Source organism: Daucus carota, chromosome 3, assembly GCF_001625215.2.
Source record: "Daucus carota subsp. sativus chromosome 3, DH1 v3.0, whole genome shotgun sequence".
Classification (NCBI taxonomy): domain Eukaryota; kingdom Viridiplantae; phylum Streptophyta; class Magnoliopsida; order Apiales; family Apiaceae; genus Daucus; species Daucus carota.
The window spans coordinates 18,724,477-18,741,991 of NC_030383.2; the positions used below are offsets into that span (position 1 = coordinate 18,724,477).

At 36.4% G+C, this 17,515-nt stretch overlaps 1 long non-coding RNA gene across 1 annotated transcript; it reads right to left on the reverse strand.

Annotated features, from left to right (window-relative positions):
- Positions 1–12,363: 12,363 nt before the first annotated feature.
- Positions 12,364–14,704, reverse strand: LOC135151061 (uncharacterized). Its single transcript, XR_010289524.1, has 4 exons — positions 14,603–14,704; positions 14,479–14,528; positions 14,316–14,397; positions 12,364–13,213 (listed from the first exon to the last, which is right to left on the reverse strand). It is a non-coding gene; the product is annotated as an uncharacterized LOC135151061 (long non-coding RNA).
- Positions 14,705–17,515: the final 2,811 nt, after the last annotated feature.

Sequence of the window (17,515 nt, forward strand, 5' to 3'; positions counted from 1 at the left end):
CCGGAAGCCCCCCGGGGTTTAATTATCAAGTAAACGGGTTTAAAATCAATTTAATAATAATATTTTATAATATACTTAATTAAATCCTTAAATCAGATATCAAATCATATAATAATCCATAATTTACCAGGTAAGTGCCAAAATTCTCCATATTTTGATCTGATCATATAAAAATTATCAACTCACAAGTCATAACACACATAGACGGTCATACAGTAAGTCACTTAACATATAATTCACAATTAATTCACCTAAAATTCACAAAATATTCTCATACTGACATAAATAAATACATGCCGAAATCCCGGGTATTACATCCTTCCCCCCTTAAAAGGATTCTGTCCTCAGAATCTGCTAAGAAAACAAGTGAGGATATTTCTCACGCATATCACTTTCTAACTCCCAAGTTGATTCTTCAACTTTTGGGTTTCTCCATAACACTCTCACTATTTTCACCACTTTATTTCTTAACACTTTCTCTTTCCTATCTAGAATCTCAACTGGAGTCTCCACATAAGACAAATCTGCCTGAAGCTCTACTGGCTCGTACTCTATCACATGCCTAGAATCCGGATGATACTTCTTAAGCATTGACACATGAAAGACGTTATGAATATGCTCCATATGTGGGGGTAACGCTAACTCATAAGCCACTTTACCAACACGCCTCAAGATCTCGAATGGTCCGACGTATCTGGGACTTAGCTTTCCTTTCTTGCCAAATCGGGATAGTCCTTTCCATGGCGAAATCTTCAGTAATACTGGTTCTCCTTCTTCGAATTCCATATCCTTCCTAGCCTGATCCGCGTACTTTCTCTGACGATTCTGCGCTGCAATCAATCTTCCTTGAATGGTTTCAATAACTTCTTTCGTCTGCTGGACTAGTTCTGGCCCAAGTAGTTTGCGTTCTCCTACTTCATCCCAACACACGGGTGAGCGACATTTACGTCCATAAAGAGCTTCATAAGGAGGCATTCCAATGCTCGCATGATAACTGTTGTTGTATGAGAATTCCACTAACGGTAGATGTTCATCCCAATTGCCTTTGAAGTCGATAGCACAGACACGTAGCATATCCTCGATTGTTTGAATAGTCCTTTCACTCTGACCATCAGTTTGTGGATGATAAGCAGTGCTCATATTCAATCTGGTGCCCAAACATTCCTGAAAGCTCTTCCAGAATCTCGAGTTGAATCGTGGATCTCGATCGGATACAATGGAGACTGGAACTCCGTGACGAACGACTATCTCCTTCAAGTACATATGGACTAACTTGTCTAATGAGAATCTTTCGTTAATGGGAAGGAAATGAGCTGATTTAGTTAGTCTATCTACAATAACCCATATGGCATCGTGATTTGCCCTCGTTCTAGGTAATCCAACTATAAAATCCATCGCAATATGCTCCCATTTCCATTCTGGAATTTCTAGGGGTTGTAACAATCCACTCGGTCGCTGGTGTTCTGCCTTCACTCTTTGACACGTATAACATTTATTTACCCACTCTGCAATCTCCCTCTTCATATCTGGCCACCAATAATTCTCCTTCAAATCTCTATACATCTTAGTGCTCCCGGGGTGAATTGAATAAGCGGAACTATGTGCTTCACTCAAAACTTCATCTTTCAACTCCTGTACTGGTGGAATCCATATCCTAGAAGAAAATCTTAGAATACCTTGCTCATCTTTCTGGGTACAGAGTTCTTCCCCAACTAAATTATTAACATCCTGTTCCATTACGGTCTCTTGACATTTCCTTATCTTTTCTAGTAACTCTGGTTGAAAAATCATTGTATATACTCCAGCTTCTGAGGGTTGACTCACTCTAACTTCTATTTCCAGCTTTTCGAATTCTCTATATATTTCCTTAGGTAACGTCAACACATTCAATCTTTCTTTCCTGCTCAAAGCATCTGCCACTACATTGGCCTTTCCAGGGTGATAATTGATGGTGCAATCATAATCCTTTATCAATTCTAACCACCTTCTCTGCCTCATATTAAGCTCCTTCTGTGTAAAGATATACTTCAGACTCTTATGATCGGTGTAGATTTCACACTTTTCTCCATATAAATAATGTCTCCAAATCTTCAATGCAAACACTATGGCTGCTAGTTCTAAATCATGTGTAGGATACTTCTGCTCATGGGGTTTGAGTTGTCTGGATGCATAAGCAATGACTTTGTCATGTTGCATCAACACACAACCTAATCCCTTATGAGAAGCATCACTATAAATTATAAAATTCCCTTGCTCATCTGGAAGTGATAACACTGGGGCTGACACTAACCTTTTCTTTAATTCTTGGAAACTTTCTTCACACTTTTCAGTCCACACGAACTTTTCTTCTTTCCGAGTAAGCCTCGTCATTGGTACAGCAATCCTTGAGAAATCTTGAACAAATCTTCTATAATAACCTGCCAAACCCAAGAAACTTCTAACTTCTGTTGGTGTCCTTGGTCTTTCCCAGTTCATAATTGCCTCAATCTTGGAGGGATCTACTTTAATTCCTTCTTTACTGACTATATGACCTAGAAATTGAACCTCTTGTAACCAGAATTCACACTTTGAAAACTTAGCATACAGCTTCTCTCTTCTCAATGCCTCTAAAGCCATCCTTAAGTGGGTTGCATGATCCTCAGTGGTTTTGGAATAAATCAAGATATCGTCTATGAATACAATCACAAATTTATCCAAATATGGTTTAAAGACTCTGTTCATTAAGTCCATAAAAGCTGCGGGGGCGTTGGTTAATCCAAAGGCCATTACTAAGAACTCATAGTGACCATATCGGGTTCTAAAAGCTGTTTTAGGTATATCTTCTTGTTTAATCTTTAGCTGATGGTATCCCGACCTTAAATCAATCTTCGAAAAACATCTCGCTCCCTTCAATTGATCAAACAAATCATCTATACGAGGTAATGGGTATCTATTCTTAATGGTTAACTTATTAAGTTCCCGGTAATCAATACATAACCTCATACTACCATCCTTCTTCTTCACAAACAACACTGGTGCTCCCCACGGGGATACACTGGGTCTAATCACTCCCTTCTCTAACAAATCTTGTAACTGGGTTGCCAATTCTTTCATTTCTACTGGTGCCATTCTATATGGGGCTTTAGATACTGGTTCGGTTCCAGGTGCTAAATCTATTGCAAATTCAATTTCTCTATCTGGAGGTAATCCGGGTAGCTCGTCTGGAAATACATCTGGAAACTCGTTTACTACTAGAATATCTTCAAGCTTCACAAGTTCTCGACTCTGATCAGTTACATATGCTATATAAGCTTCACAACCTTGACGCAACAATCTCTTCGTTTGAATCATAGTCAAAAACTTCTTTACCTGTTTCTGCCCTCGGAATACTATCGTCTTTTCATTCGATGCCCTTAACATAACCTTCTTATTACGACAATCTATTTGAGCGTTATGCTTCGATAACCAATCCATTCCTAAAATAACATCAAACTCTCCCAACTTGAAAGGTATCAAGTCGACACAAAACTTACTTCCTAATATCTCAACTTCACAATTCCTATAAACTTGGCTAACAGGAACACGTTCCTGATTAGCCAGCTCTATATTCATAACCTCATTAAGTAATTCTATAGGACAATTTAACTTCGGCACAAAATCCTCAGAAATAAACGATCTAGTAGCTCCAGAATCAATCAACACCTTAGCACATAAAGAATTCACAGTAAGCGTACCTGCCACCACATCTGCATCCTGAACTGCATCCCTCATTGTCATGTTGTAGGTTCTGGCTTTGGGAACTTCTGGGACTACTGGAGTGGATCCCATAATTCTAAGTGTAGGGTTACCTGGAGCTGGTACTTTACAATCCTTCACCATGTGTCCTGGTTTTCCACACCTAAAACATGTTATCCCAGCTGCTGGAGTCCTATTGGGTTGGTTCCTTGCTGGTTGATCTCGAATCATCGGGGTCTTTGCTGGTGGGTTCTGACATTCCCGAGAATAGTGTCCTTTCTGATTACACTTATAGCATACCACATTCAATCTATTACAGATTCCCCCGTGTCTCTTTCCACATATCTGGCACTCCGGCAGTGGAGGCCTTGGTTGATTTCCAATAGCTGGACGGTTACCTTGTCCACTGCCACCTACATCTGGCTTCTTAAAAGTGGGATTTCTCCCCTGCTGAAATTTCCCTTTCTTCGGGTTAAAGTTCTGAAACCTTCCCTGCTGAAACTGTCCCTCATGATGCTCCGGCTTACGCTTCTTTCCCTCTTTCTCCTTCTGAGACATTTCGCTTTCCGTTTCCGCTATCATTGCCTTCTGAACAACAGCCGCATAAGTATCCAATTCCAATATGGCTAGCTTTCCCCTGATCCATGCCTTTAAACCCTGTTGGAATCTCTTAGCTCTCTTCCTATCAGTATCTACATAGGTTGGAACAAACCTAGCCAACTCAGCAAACTTTTTCTCATACTCAGCCACTGACATATCCCCTTGTTTCAATTCTAAAAACTGTAACTCCATTCGATCCTGGAGAAATTGAGGAAAGTATTTCTCCAAAAACAACTCCTTAAACCTATCCCAAGTAACATCCTCTGTCCCTTCCATTGCTCTCACAGACTCCCACCAATAGGTGGCCTCCTCCTTCAGATAATAACTAGCAAACTCAGTCTTCTGCTCATCTCTCACTTTAACTAACATAAATGCCTTTTCAATTTCCTTCAACCATATCCTAGCCTCAATGGGGTCCGCTGAACCCTTAAACTCTGGGGGATTAACAGACTGAAAGTTTTTGAAAGTAACCTGGGGATTAGCCTGCCTTTCCTGCTGCTGAGTCAGGTTGGCAGTCTGTTGGGCCAAGATCTGAAGAATCTGGGCCATTGTAGGTTCTGGATTGTTATTGTCATTGTTGTTATCACGGTTGTTTGCACGGTTTTGTCTTCTGGGAGGCATAGCTCTGTAAAGAAACAGGCAGTTTATTTAATCTCCAAAACTTTTAACAATTGTTTTTAGAAAACAGAATATTTCTTTTTGAAAACATTTTTGATCATTGAATTAAATAAATCACATGCTTCTTCACAGAACAGAGCAATAGTGAAAGAAAGAGGGTATAATGATATCACAAGGTTTATATGAAGTGCAGTATGTAAAACAAGTGTGATATGCAAAGTAAGTAAAACAGGTGCAATAAAGTAAAGAACAATATGTAAAAGGAAAGGTTCTGGTATATATATGAAAAGTTGAAGGTACATCAGCGCAAACGCTTCACCAAAAGTAAAACACAACAGCAACCTACTCACTGGTCAGCACATCTTAGTCTATATAAGGTCAAAATCGGCTGACACTACACTACCACCACACACTACACACTACACACTAATATACATGGTACCTCCACTCTGTAACTACTACCGTCTAACTCCAAGGATAAGTAGGACCTCCAAGCTTATCCAACTCCTTCATCATCCATATGGCCCACTCCACTAAATCACTGTAGGTACTCTGATCTTCATCTACGGCACCAAGCTTCACCCTCGCCATCATCCTAACATCTACAATCTCATACCTCAGCGCTCGCTCAGCTTTCCCAGTATCCATCATCTGTATGATACGCTCCAGCTCTCTAACCTGCCCGAGTAGATACTGACGCTCCATACTCATCGCCTCAAACTCATGGTAAGGAACAAGGGGTGGTGCAGAAGAAGTCGAGGGTATATCTCTGGGAGGAACCACTGCTGCTGCAGCCAACACATCCTCTAAAGGGGGTGAAACAGGAGGGTGAGGCTCAAGTCTCTGAGGGGGTGGGGGTCCGTTAACTGTAGTCTCCGAATACTGGGGATATGGAGGAATGATAGGGTCTGACATCGTGAATATCTGAAAGTCATGAGATAACGCATACATAAGAATCTCTGATAATAAGAATACCTGTTAGTCACCAATACTCACCTCTCAACGTTCTATCTATCTATCACTCACTTCTAATCTTAATCCCTCTACCCAACCCGACAATCTAGGCTTATTTCATTGACTCATAACCTGTAGCTCTGATACCAACCTGTGACACCCTCCAAATCCGGGTCATAGACTTGGGGTCACACAACAATATAAACCTGTAAATCATAATAATATATGCATTGACCCTAAACATCCACGGATCGCTTCAGGTTATAGCATGAAACAAGCCACAACTTAAGTCATATTACAATACGTCAAATCCCAATCCATATCTTACAACTTACAAACATAAAACGTAGTGCTTACACACAACGATACTCAAAAGTTTATAATATCAGCAACTCCTAGCAAGGCTTCCCAACACTCACCCTTATACCTTAGCTTGCTGGCTAGTCTGTGGGTCCTCGCTAACAGTAGTCTCTTTCTTCACTGGAAAAGAACATAAGGCATTGCAAGAGTGAGCTTACAGCTCAGCAAGTAATATAAACAATAAACTGAAATTTAACATTTATCAATAAGAATGACTCAAGGTCTCACTTCCTGTTTTAGAACAATGATTAGAATTGGATATTCATATTTTTTTTTCTTAAAAACCAAGGTTAGGCTGCTGATCAGTCACGCACTAACCCCGAGCCAGGTACTTACCAGGCTCTATCACTGGATCCAAGGCACACAATGGCCTAATGACCACGAATCTGGTCTGACCACGAATCTGGTCCACATTTATAAAACAATCCAATTCTTTAACAATATAAGGAAATCAACAATATCTTAACAAATCAGAATCAATACCATTGGAACAGAAGCAATATTACCAAAACAGAATCATAATTGTCAAATCAGAATCATTGTAACGAGGGTTGCAATATTCATCAAGATTAAAAGACAATTCAGAATTAGGTTCAAGTATCATCACAATATGTTCGAAGAATGGCTTGAAGTCGAAAGAAAGATTAAGTATATGGTGAAAATAATCTGGTGTTTGTAGAAGGAATAATGCAATTGGGACTGACTTAAGGTTCCAAATATGTTTATCTTGAAGGAAATCCAAGTGTTAGGGTGTATATGTGTGAGCATTCATCGAAAGAGTAATATAAGTATTTGGTAAGACATTGTATAATTTGGTGAAGTATTGTAGCATATAGGTTTGTATTGTTTGGTCATTCATGGATGAAAGAATGTCAAAGTAAATGATTGGTGTTTCCAGGTCTCAGAGAAATAGGTACAAGTTCCATTGAAATCAAAGTCAAGGTTCAGCTTGTAATTCAGGTGTCAAGAGGGTTGGATAAGGTTTATCAATAATCAGGATCAATAGCACAATATATCAACAGAAGTACTTTCACATCTATCCAGAACAATGACACTATATGCAGAAGAGTAACTCAAGGAATTTACAGAAGTATAAGTTGAGAATAGAGCACTTGCCTTATTCAGAAGCTTTACTTCTCTCTATAGCTTTTACTAACAGAATCACTCCAACACTACCTGCTTTCCTTTTCTAAGCCTGTCCTTCTCTGACAATCATAATATTCATCTATCAATATTCATTCTCATGTCATCCTATTTGTTTCATAATCGAAACAAGCTTCTATCTACCCTTCGTTTCACTTGAATCCGATATACGGTTCAAAAGATACGCATAAAACAGTCATACAAGGTTCATATAAGCATTTCACATATCAATCAAGTAACACATAGCACATAACACATAAGTTAATCAATAAAATAGTCTTTCAGAAAAGGTTTGGGGTTAAAATGATTTTTCTGGCATTTATTATGAATTTTTAAACATTTTTCGGAATAAAAACGGGTAAAAGAATCAATTTATAACTGAATAAACAAGTCCGAATACTCAAAATAAGGTTCGAAATCACTTGAAATCAATTAACGAACCTTCAACATATTTTAGAATAATTTTCTAAAGCTTGAAACTATTTTTCTAGATTTTTAAAACAATTAAAACAATTAAATCTAATTAATAAATCAATTAAAATCAATTAATAAATAATTAAAACAATTAATCAATTAATATTTGAATTAATTGACTAATTATAATAATTAATTACTAATTAAAATTAATTAATAAATTAAATTAGATTTATTTTTGAATAAAGAAATAATTAAAAACTATTTTTGAAAATTAAATAAATGATTTTCGAAAATAATTTGGAAAAAGGTTTAAACTGTTAAAAATCAAAAGTTTGTACGCAGGGTCGAAAGTGTAACTTTCGAAAGTTCCTGGGTTTAAAGTGTCAGAAACATAACTACAGTACAGAAACTTCATCGCCTCCAAAACTACAGGGACGAAACTGTAATTTCGCCCTGCCACGCCGGCGACGGCGTCGGAAACGCCGTCGGACGCGTTCCTCCACCCAGAACTCGACCAAAAACTGCAGAATAAAAGATTAAACTCCCAGCAATCCAACTATGCCATTAAAAACGTTAAAAACGACATGGTTTAGCCGGAAAATCACGAAGAAGTTTCGCCGCCGGCGAACTTCTCCAGATTCCGGTGATCGATTCCGGCACCTCACGTATGATTTGAACACATGTACAGGTTCCTGGGGACGAGATGAACGTGATGGTGCCTTCCAATTTCACTTCTACCTCCTGGATTAAAAAGCCCCAATTTCCAATTGAAAACATTCATCGTGCATAAACCCTAATTCCTAATTCGGACAATTAAACTCAATTTTGAACATGTTATTGAACTCCAAATCATGCATATGATATACCAAAATGATCAGGAGAGGATTATCTACATCATGGAAGCATAAAATCACATAAAACATATCAAAATCAAAAAGCCCTAATTAAACCCTAATTAGCTCGAATTTAAAAGTTAAAATTACTTACAAACTGTGAATCTAGTGTGGTTTTTGATGCTTGATTTGGATTCTACGCTTCGATATCTTCGATTTGACTGCTTGCACGCTCGATTCTGAGTCCGATAACGTCTTCAAATCTTCGATTGAACTCCAAGAACGCGAAGAACGATAACCCGGTTTCTCTCGATTCCCGTGTATTGAAATGATAATTATGAAAAATAAACTAATAATTATCCTATTTATAATTACGAATAACTGGCCCCCATTTGGATCATACCGGATATAAAATATACTTCTTAATCATTAAGTATTAATAAAACTGATCCGTTCGGGACCGACTTTGCAGATAATTATCAAATACACACATTACGAGAAACTTATGGGGCTCCGAGCTTTGTCTGGCACGAAGTACGAAAATATAATGCTTTAGCCAAAATGATTTGGGGTTAAAAATATCCGGCGTACACGTTTATCGATAATAATAAAATATTCATAAAATCGTTCCGAAATCTTTCACGTAAATCCGTACACCGGATGGAAAAAGTTAAAACACGAAAGTTGTTCAGAATATCTTGAATAATAAATCGGCGAAACTTTCCCGGAAGCCCCCCGGGGTTTAATTATCAAGTAAACGGGTTTAAAATCAATTTAATAATAATATTTTATAATATACTTAATTAAATCCTTAAATCAGATGTCAAATCATATAATAATCCATAATTTACCAGGTAAGTGCCAAAATTCTCCATATTTTGATCTGATCATATAAAAATTATCAACTCACAAGTCATAACACACATAGACGGTCATACAGTAAGTCACTTAACATATAATTCACAATTAATTCACCTAAAATTCACAAAATATTCTCATACTGACATAAATAAATACATGCCGAAATCCCGGGTATTACACTTAACTTAGTTGATCATAATAAACACTTACATGTGACAAAACATGTAGAGAAATAACAGCTACAAACTTACACTTAGAAACTTAGATACAATTGAATATTATAAACTAATACATGAATTTGTCTTTAGGATTGGATCTTTAAATACATATTAAACATGAAATGTTTTTACTGTAGTTGGTGAAACAGGGATATGTTTTTTTGGGACATCATCTCTAAACACACTAAAGTCACCATCCTGATTATGAAAATCATGTATATCAGGATGGTTTTGGTCATTCTGTTCTTGAGTAGCAGTTAGGTCCTCAGCATCACACCAATCCCGCGACAACTTTTTTATAACATAATGCACCATTTTCTCTATCGGATCTTCAACATAAAATACTTGCTGTACTTGTGAAGCAATGACATAAGGATCTGATTTGCAGCATAATTTTTTAAAATTCACTTTGGTGAAACCAAATGAATCCTTTTCTTCTTGGTACCAACAACACTTGAAAAGAACCACAGGAAATACTCCCCAATAGTCAACTTTAATAATTTCTTCAATTGATCCGTAGTAATTGACAGCCCCTACGATTGGATTTTCATCTTTCGAACTTGCAAAGCTGGTGGTTTCAGCGGTTAAAAATACACCGCTGTTTTGTGTTGTGCACTTGGAATCTCTACCCTTTGTATGAAAACGATATCCATTTACCACGTAACCGCTAAAAATTCTAGCGGTTCGATTTGGACCCAATGCAAGCACATGTAGATCAGTTGAAATGTTTTCCTTTTTTTCCACCTCTTTCTTTAACCATTTCCAAAAATCTTCAGAGTGTGTTTGTTCTCTTCTATATATTTTTATATTTGTATCACCATCTACTAAAGTCCGATGCTTCCTATAAAAAATATGAAGTTGTCATAGTTTAAAAGGAAATACATGATTTAATTTTATAATATTCACTAAATGAAGTAAGGATTAAAAAACTTACTCGATTAGTGACTCAATTTCTTGATTGCCACAATTGAATAGAATATAGGTATGACAAGCTTTCCAATCTGAATCGTGTAACTGAATAACCTTTCCATCTTTGTTTCTTCTGGTTCCAATATGATATTCAACCGAATTTGAGGAGCAGCTTCCAAAATCAGTAGCTTCACCACCTAAAAACCTTGAGCAGAATGTGACACACTCATCTGCCAAGTAGCCTTCTGCAATGGATCCTTCGGGTTTGCTCCTATTACGGACATAATTTTTTAGCTTGCCAAGATACCGCTCAATAGCATACATGCATCGAAGGTGTTCCGGTCCCCCGTATTCGATTTCTCTACAGAGATGGACGGGCAGATGCACCATGATATCAAAAAAGGCAGGGGGAATATAATCTCAAATTCACAAAGGATGTCAACAATTTCTGCTTGTAACCGCTTGACATCATCCAAATGAATAACTTTACTCCAAAGACCTCTAAGGAATGCGCTAAATTTGATCAACGGTTTTGCAACATCATCTTTTAATGATTTCCTCACAGCAAATTGTAATAAGTAATGGAGTATAAAATGCGCGTCATGGCTCTTATACCCCGCTACTCGCCTCTCGTGTGTGTGCACATAAAGACCAATATTAGAAGCACAGCCATAAGGAAGTTTCACATTCTTCAATACCTTGCAAAAGAGGTCTTTTTCCTTATCTGTCATGTCAAAGATTGATGCTGTAATTTCAAGTCTTTTCCCATCAGCGGATTTCACCGGATGAAGGGACTTCCGGATACCCATTTCTTGTAAATCCAAACGAGCAGCTAAATGATCTTTTGTATTGCCACCAATATTAAGTAAAGTACCTAATATTTTGTCGCAAATATTTTTTTCAATATGCATGACATCGAGATTATGTCGATGTGCATTATGCCTCCAATAGGGCAAATCGAAAAAAATAGACTTCTTTTTGAAAGGGATGCTATTGTCACGCTTTTTCTTTCTATTGATCTTTTCCCCAAATTGGTTTTCAAATCCAACCAACAGTTGCTCAATATCAGTTCCTGTTAGTGGTTCCGGAGGCTACCTCATTTCAATCTGCCCATTGAACCGTTTCTTGTCAAACCTCCACTTGTGTGAAGGATCAAGAAACCTTCTATGATTCATATAGCACATTTTTCTGCTATGCTTCAAGTATTCTGAACATGTCTCATAATGGCACACTGGACAAGCTAGTTTGCCCTTTGTGCTCCAACCAGACATCATAGCATATCCTGGAAAATCACTGATGGTCCATAACACCCCTGCCCGTAAATTGAAATTTTGATCAGTTATGGCATCATAAGTCTCCACACCAATATCCCACAATTCTTTTAACTCGGCAATTAATGGTTGCATATATACGTCAATACTGTTTGAAGGAGAATCTGGCCCCGATATTAACGTCGAAAGAATCAAGTTTTCTTGTTTCATGCAAAGCCAAGGCGGGAGGTTGTAGTTTACTAGTACAATTGGCCATGTACTATGACTAGCTTTTGTACGAAACGGACAAAATCCATCAGCAGCTACACCTAGTCTTATATTTCGATTTTCAGATGAAAAATCAGGATAGGTAGCATCCATTGTCTTCCAAGCTTCAGCGTCACCTGGATGCCTTAATTTCCCATCTTTTATTCGTTCTGTTGCATGCCATGTCATGAGCTTAGAATATTCTTTGCACATGAACAACCTTTGCAACCTAGGTTTCAACGGAAAATACCTCATGACATTTGCTGGCACTTTGCTAATCAACTTCTTTGGATCATTATTAGCCGCACAACCTTTCTTTTCTTGTAAAACCCACCTCGAAACCCCACAATTATCACAAATTTGTTTATCTTTATTTTCTGCCCTGTATAACATGCAACTATTTGGACATGCATGTATTTTTTGATAGTCGAGACCTAAGTCTTTGATGATGTTCTTCGCAGCATTGAAAGATAAAGGAACATTGGCTTCAGGAAAGGCAGATTTAATTAATCCTAGTAGATCCCCGAAGGCAGATTCGGTAATTCCATGAATACACTTTAAATGATAAAGTCTAATCATAAAACTTAACCGAGAAAAGTTTGTACAGCCTGGCTATAGTGGTTGTTTTCCCTCTTCAACAAGGTGATAAAATTTTCTGGCAGCCGGATTTGGTCCATGTTCTACATTCTGAAACCTCTTACCCGTACAATCAAACATCGCTTCTACATTATCCCCAAAACTATTCCCGGCTTCAAAATCCTTAGAATTAGTACTATTTTTTACTTTGGCTTGTGAAATCTTACAAATCCATTGAACCTGTAATAGAGAAGGTCCTCTACAAATGAGATGATCCTAAATGACATCTTGACTATGCCACTTACGATCATTACAATCTCTGCAGGGACAATTCATTTCATCACCTACGCCAAAAAGAGGAAATGCCTTATCTACAAACGCTTTTATCCCCATCTTATATTCTTTATTGTATCTTGGAAGTCCTATCCAGCTGTAATCATAATCAGGTTCCATTATGATTAACCTAGGTCCTCACCAATTGGACAGATTGCACCTATAAAGCTGATATTAATTTAATGTACATATATAGTAATCACAATAGACAGTAGTTAGTAATTCTATCCCCTGAGATGTCAGACCACAATAGACCTTAATAGTAATCACTTGCATTGCTCTGCCTTACTCTAAATTACATTATTTACATACCAAATCACGTGTGCACAGTAGTAGCTTGATGAATAACAATTACACATATTAGTTCCTGAGTTTATTAATAATTTTTTAAAATGCCTCTGGTATTCTGCAGGGTCCTATTCGAGTTACTTGTATATTCATCAGACCGAAAGACACACATACACTAGAACATATTTTAAGTACTACAACTGTTGGTGCTAGTCAAATTATTATTTACTTTTAAATAATAATTATTATTTACTTTTAACCAATAATTATTTTCGTAAGTTACTTATACTAATGTTACAATTATTATATTATTGTTAACTTGTCCACAAAGAATTAAACAAGTGTTAGAAGTATTATATTATATTGTTGTTAACTTGTCCACAAAGAATTAAAGAATCAAATTGTTGATAACTTTATATTATATCACCTTAAGCCACCAACTACAGGTTATGAAGTGTCAAAGGTTTAAGGTTCTCACTAATTAATATCAAGGTTATTTAACTAGACAATTAAAGAAGGTAATTAATCTACTATGTGTTAGGGTACTACTACAACTGCATGGTCACCATAGTCGTACACCGCCCCTCACAATGCACCTTAATCTTTTTCTTATTTCCCTTCACTATTATTCCAATATTGTATATACTGTTGTAATTTCATGTTTGCTGGATTTTCTTTGCTTAAACACACCACTACTAAACACAGAACAAATTAAACAATATATACAACACCCTAATATCAAACATACAACAAACACCCTCTCTCTTCATATAAAAATCTCTCCAATCAACTAAGTAGCAAAAACTATACAAACAGCACAAAAAAAAAATCAAACATACAGATAAACATACAAATATCAACCATGCAGATATCAAATGAAAAGCAGAGAAATATCAAACACATAAATACCAAACAAAAAAACACAAATATCAGACAAAGAACATACAAATATCAAACAAACATCCAATTTTTACCTCAATGCAAGCTTTAAACACCAAATTAGCTTTAATGCAAATCGCTTGAACCCTAATTAGCTATACTATGAAACCCAATCGCCTGAAATAAAAAGATATGGTTTAGAATACACAGAATAGAGTCTCTAAAAGACAAGATGTAACAAGATTAGTGTGTATTTACCTCTTAATCGGAGCAACTGTAAAAGCCCCAATCTATGAAATTGTAATCACCTGCAAAATCAAAAGAAATCCGAAGTTAGCAAGCCCTAATCGGAGAATTTGTATCTATATGTTTATTTAGATACCCGGTCTTCAATCCATCATTCTTCAATTCGGCAGAAAAGACAGAGAAAGTTGAAAGAGTAGCGAGTGTTTAGTCTAAGTCGAGAGATGGTGTTTGGGGGGAAAGTATAGTCTGTGCATTTTCATTTAGGGGGAAAACTACCGCTCAATATTTCACCTCAATAACCGTGCACTGTCTACTCTCTTTTAATTTTATTTTTAATTAATAAAATTATTAATTATTTAATATTTATTAATATTAAAAATGATTTATGTGATACAAATATAATAGTATTCTTTTGTGAATGAATAATAATAAATTCTTAAAAGTTTATAATATTATATATAATATTCTATTATCACGGATAATCCAGAATATATTTTATTTATAAATTTATTATAATATATTAAATTTATTATATTTAAAAATAAGAAAGTAACTAATGTAACACGAGTAATTGGTGTTACATATTGTGCAACACCGTCTGTCCCATGCAACACTAGCTTTACAGCTATTGTAATACTAAATGAGTGGTGTTACAATAAGACATAAATTTCACATCTACCGCAACAAAATGCTTGTAACACTTCTCAGAAACCATTGCACTAGCCCACTTATGGCGTAGTGAAAGGCTCAAACGAGTCAAGAATGAAACTAGAGGTTGATTCTAATTTTTAACAACCGAAAATGAAGCTACAAGTTGTTTTAAACTTCAAGCGAGTCTGGAATAAAGCTACAAGTTGTTTCCAACTTCAATCTAGCCAATGATGAAGCAACAAGTCGTTTCCGGGCTCAAACGAGTCAAGAATGAAACAACAAGTTGATTCTAATTTTAAACAACCGAAAATGAAGCTACAAGTTGTTTTCAACCTCAAACGAGTCTGGAATGAAGCTACAAGTTGTTTCCAACTTCAATCTAGACAATAATGAAGCAACAAGTTGTTTACAGGCTCAAACGAGTCAAGAATGAAACTAGAAGTTGATTCTAATTTTTAACAACCGAAAATGAAGCTACAAGTTGTTTTAAACTTCAAGCGAGTCTGGAATGAAGCTACAAGTTGTTTCCAACTTCAATCTAGCCAATGATGAAGCAACAAGTTGTTTACATGCTTAAACGAGTCAAGAATGAAACTACGAGTTCATTTTAATTTTAAACAACCGAAAATGAAGCTACAAGTTGTTTTCAACTTCAAACGAGTCTGGAATGAAGCTACAAGTTGTTTCCAACTTCAAAATAGCCAATAATGAAGCAGCAAGTTGTTTCCGGGCTCAAACGAGTCAAGAATGAAACTACGAGTTCATTCTGATTTTAAACAACCGAAAATGAAGCTACAAGTTGTTTTTAACTTCAAACGAGTCTGGAATGAAGCTACAAGTTGTTTCCAACTTCAATCTAGCCAACAATAAATCAACAAGTTGTTTCCGGGCTCAAACGAGTCAAGAATGAAATTACAAGTTGATTCTAATTTTAAACAACCGAAAATGAAGTTACAAGTTGTTTTCAACTTCAAACGAGTCTGGAATGAAGCTACAAGTTGTTTCCAACTTCAATCAAGCCAATAATGAAGCAACAAGTTGTTTCCGGGCTCCAACGAGTCAAGAATGAAACTACAAGTTCATTCTAATTTTAAAAACCGAAAATGAAGTTACAGTTGTTTTCAACTTCAAACGAGTCTGGAATGAAGCTACAAGTTGTTCCCAACTTCAATCTAGCCAATAATAAAGCTACAAGTTGTTTCCAACTTCAATCCAGCCAATAATAAAGCAACAAGTTGTTTCCGGGCTCAAACGAGTCAAGAATGAAACTACAAGTTCATTCTAATTTTAAACAACCGAAAATGAAGCTACAGTTGTTTTCAACTTCAAACGAGTCTGGAATGAAGCTACAAGTTGTTCCCAACTTCAATCTAGCCAATAATAAAGCTACAAGTTATTTCCAACTTCAATCTAGCCAATAATGAAGCAACAAGTTGTTTCTAGGCTCCAACGATTCAAGAAAGAAACTACAAGTTCATTCTAATTTAAACAACCGAAAATGAAGCTACAAGGTGTTTTCAACTTCAAACAAGTATGGAATGAAGCTACAAGTTGTTTCCAACTTCAATCTAGCCAATAATGAAGCGCAGCAAGTCGTTTCCGGGCTCAAACGAGTCAAAAATGAAACTACGAGTTCATTCTAATTCTAAACAACCGAAAATGAAGCTACAAGTTGTTTTCAACCTCAAACGAGTCTGGAATGAAGCTACAAGTTGTTTCCAACTTCAATCTACACAATAATGAAGCAACAAGTTATTTAAAGGCTCAAACGAGTCAAGAATGAAACTAGAAGTTGATTCTAATTTTTAACAACCGAAAATGAAGCTACAAGTTGTTTTTAACTTCAAACGAGTCTGGAATGAAGCTACAAGTTGTTTCCAACTTCAATCTAGCCAACAATAAATCAACAAGTTGTTTCCGGGCTCAAACGAGTCAAGAATGAAATTACAAGTTGATTCTAATTTTAAACAACCAAAAATTAAGCTACAAGTTGTTTTCAACTTCAAACGAGTCTGGAATGAAGCTACAAGTTGTTTCCAACTTCAATCAAGCCAATAATGAAGCAACAAGTTGTTTCCGGGCTCCAACGAGTCAACAATGAAACTACAAGTTTATTCTAATTTTAAACAACCGAAAATGAAGTTACAGTTGTTTTCAACTTCAAACGAGTCTGGAATGAAGCTACAAGTTGTTCCCAACTTCAATCCAGCCAATAATAAAACTACAAGTTGTTTCCAACTTCAATCTAGCCAATAATAAAGCAACAAGTTGTTTCCGGGCTCAAACGAGTCAAGAATGAAACTACAAGTTAATTCTAATTTTAAACAACCGAAAATGAAGCTACAGTTGTTTTCAACTTCAAACGAGTCTGGAATGAAGCTACAAGTTGTTCCCAACT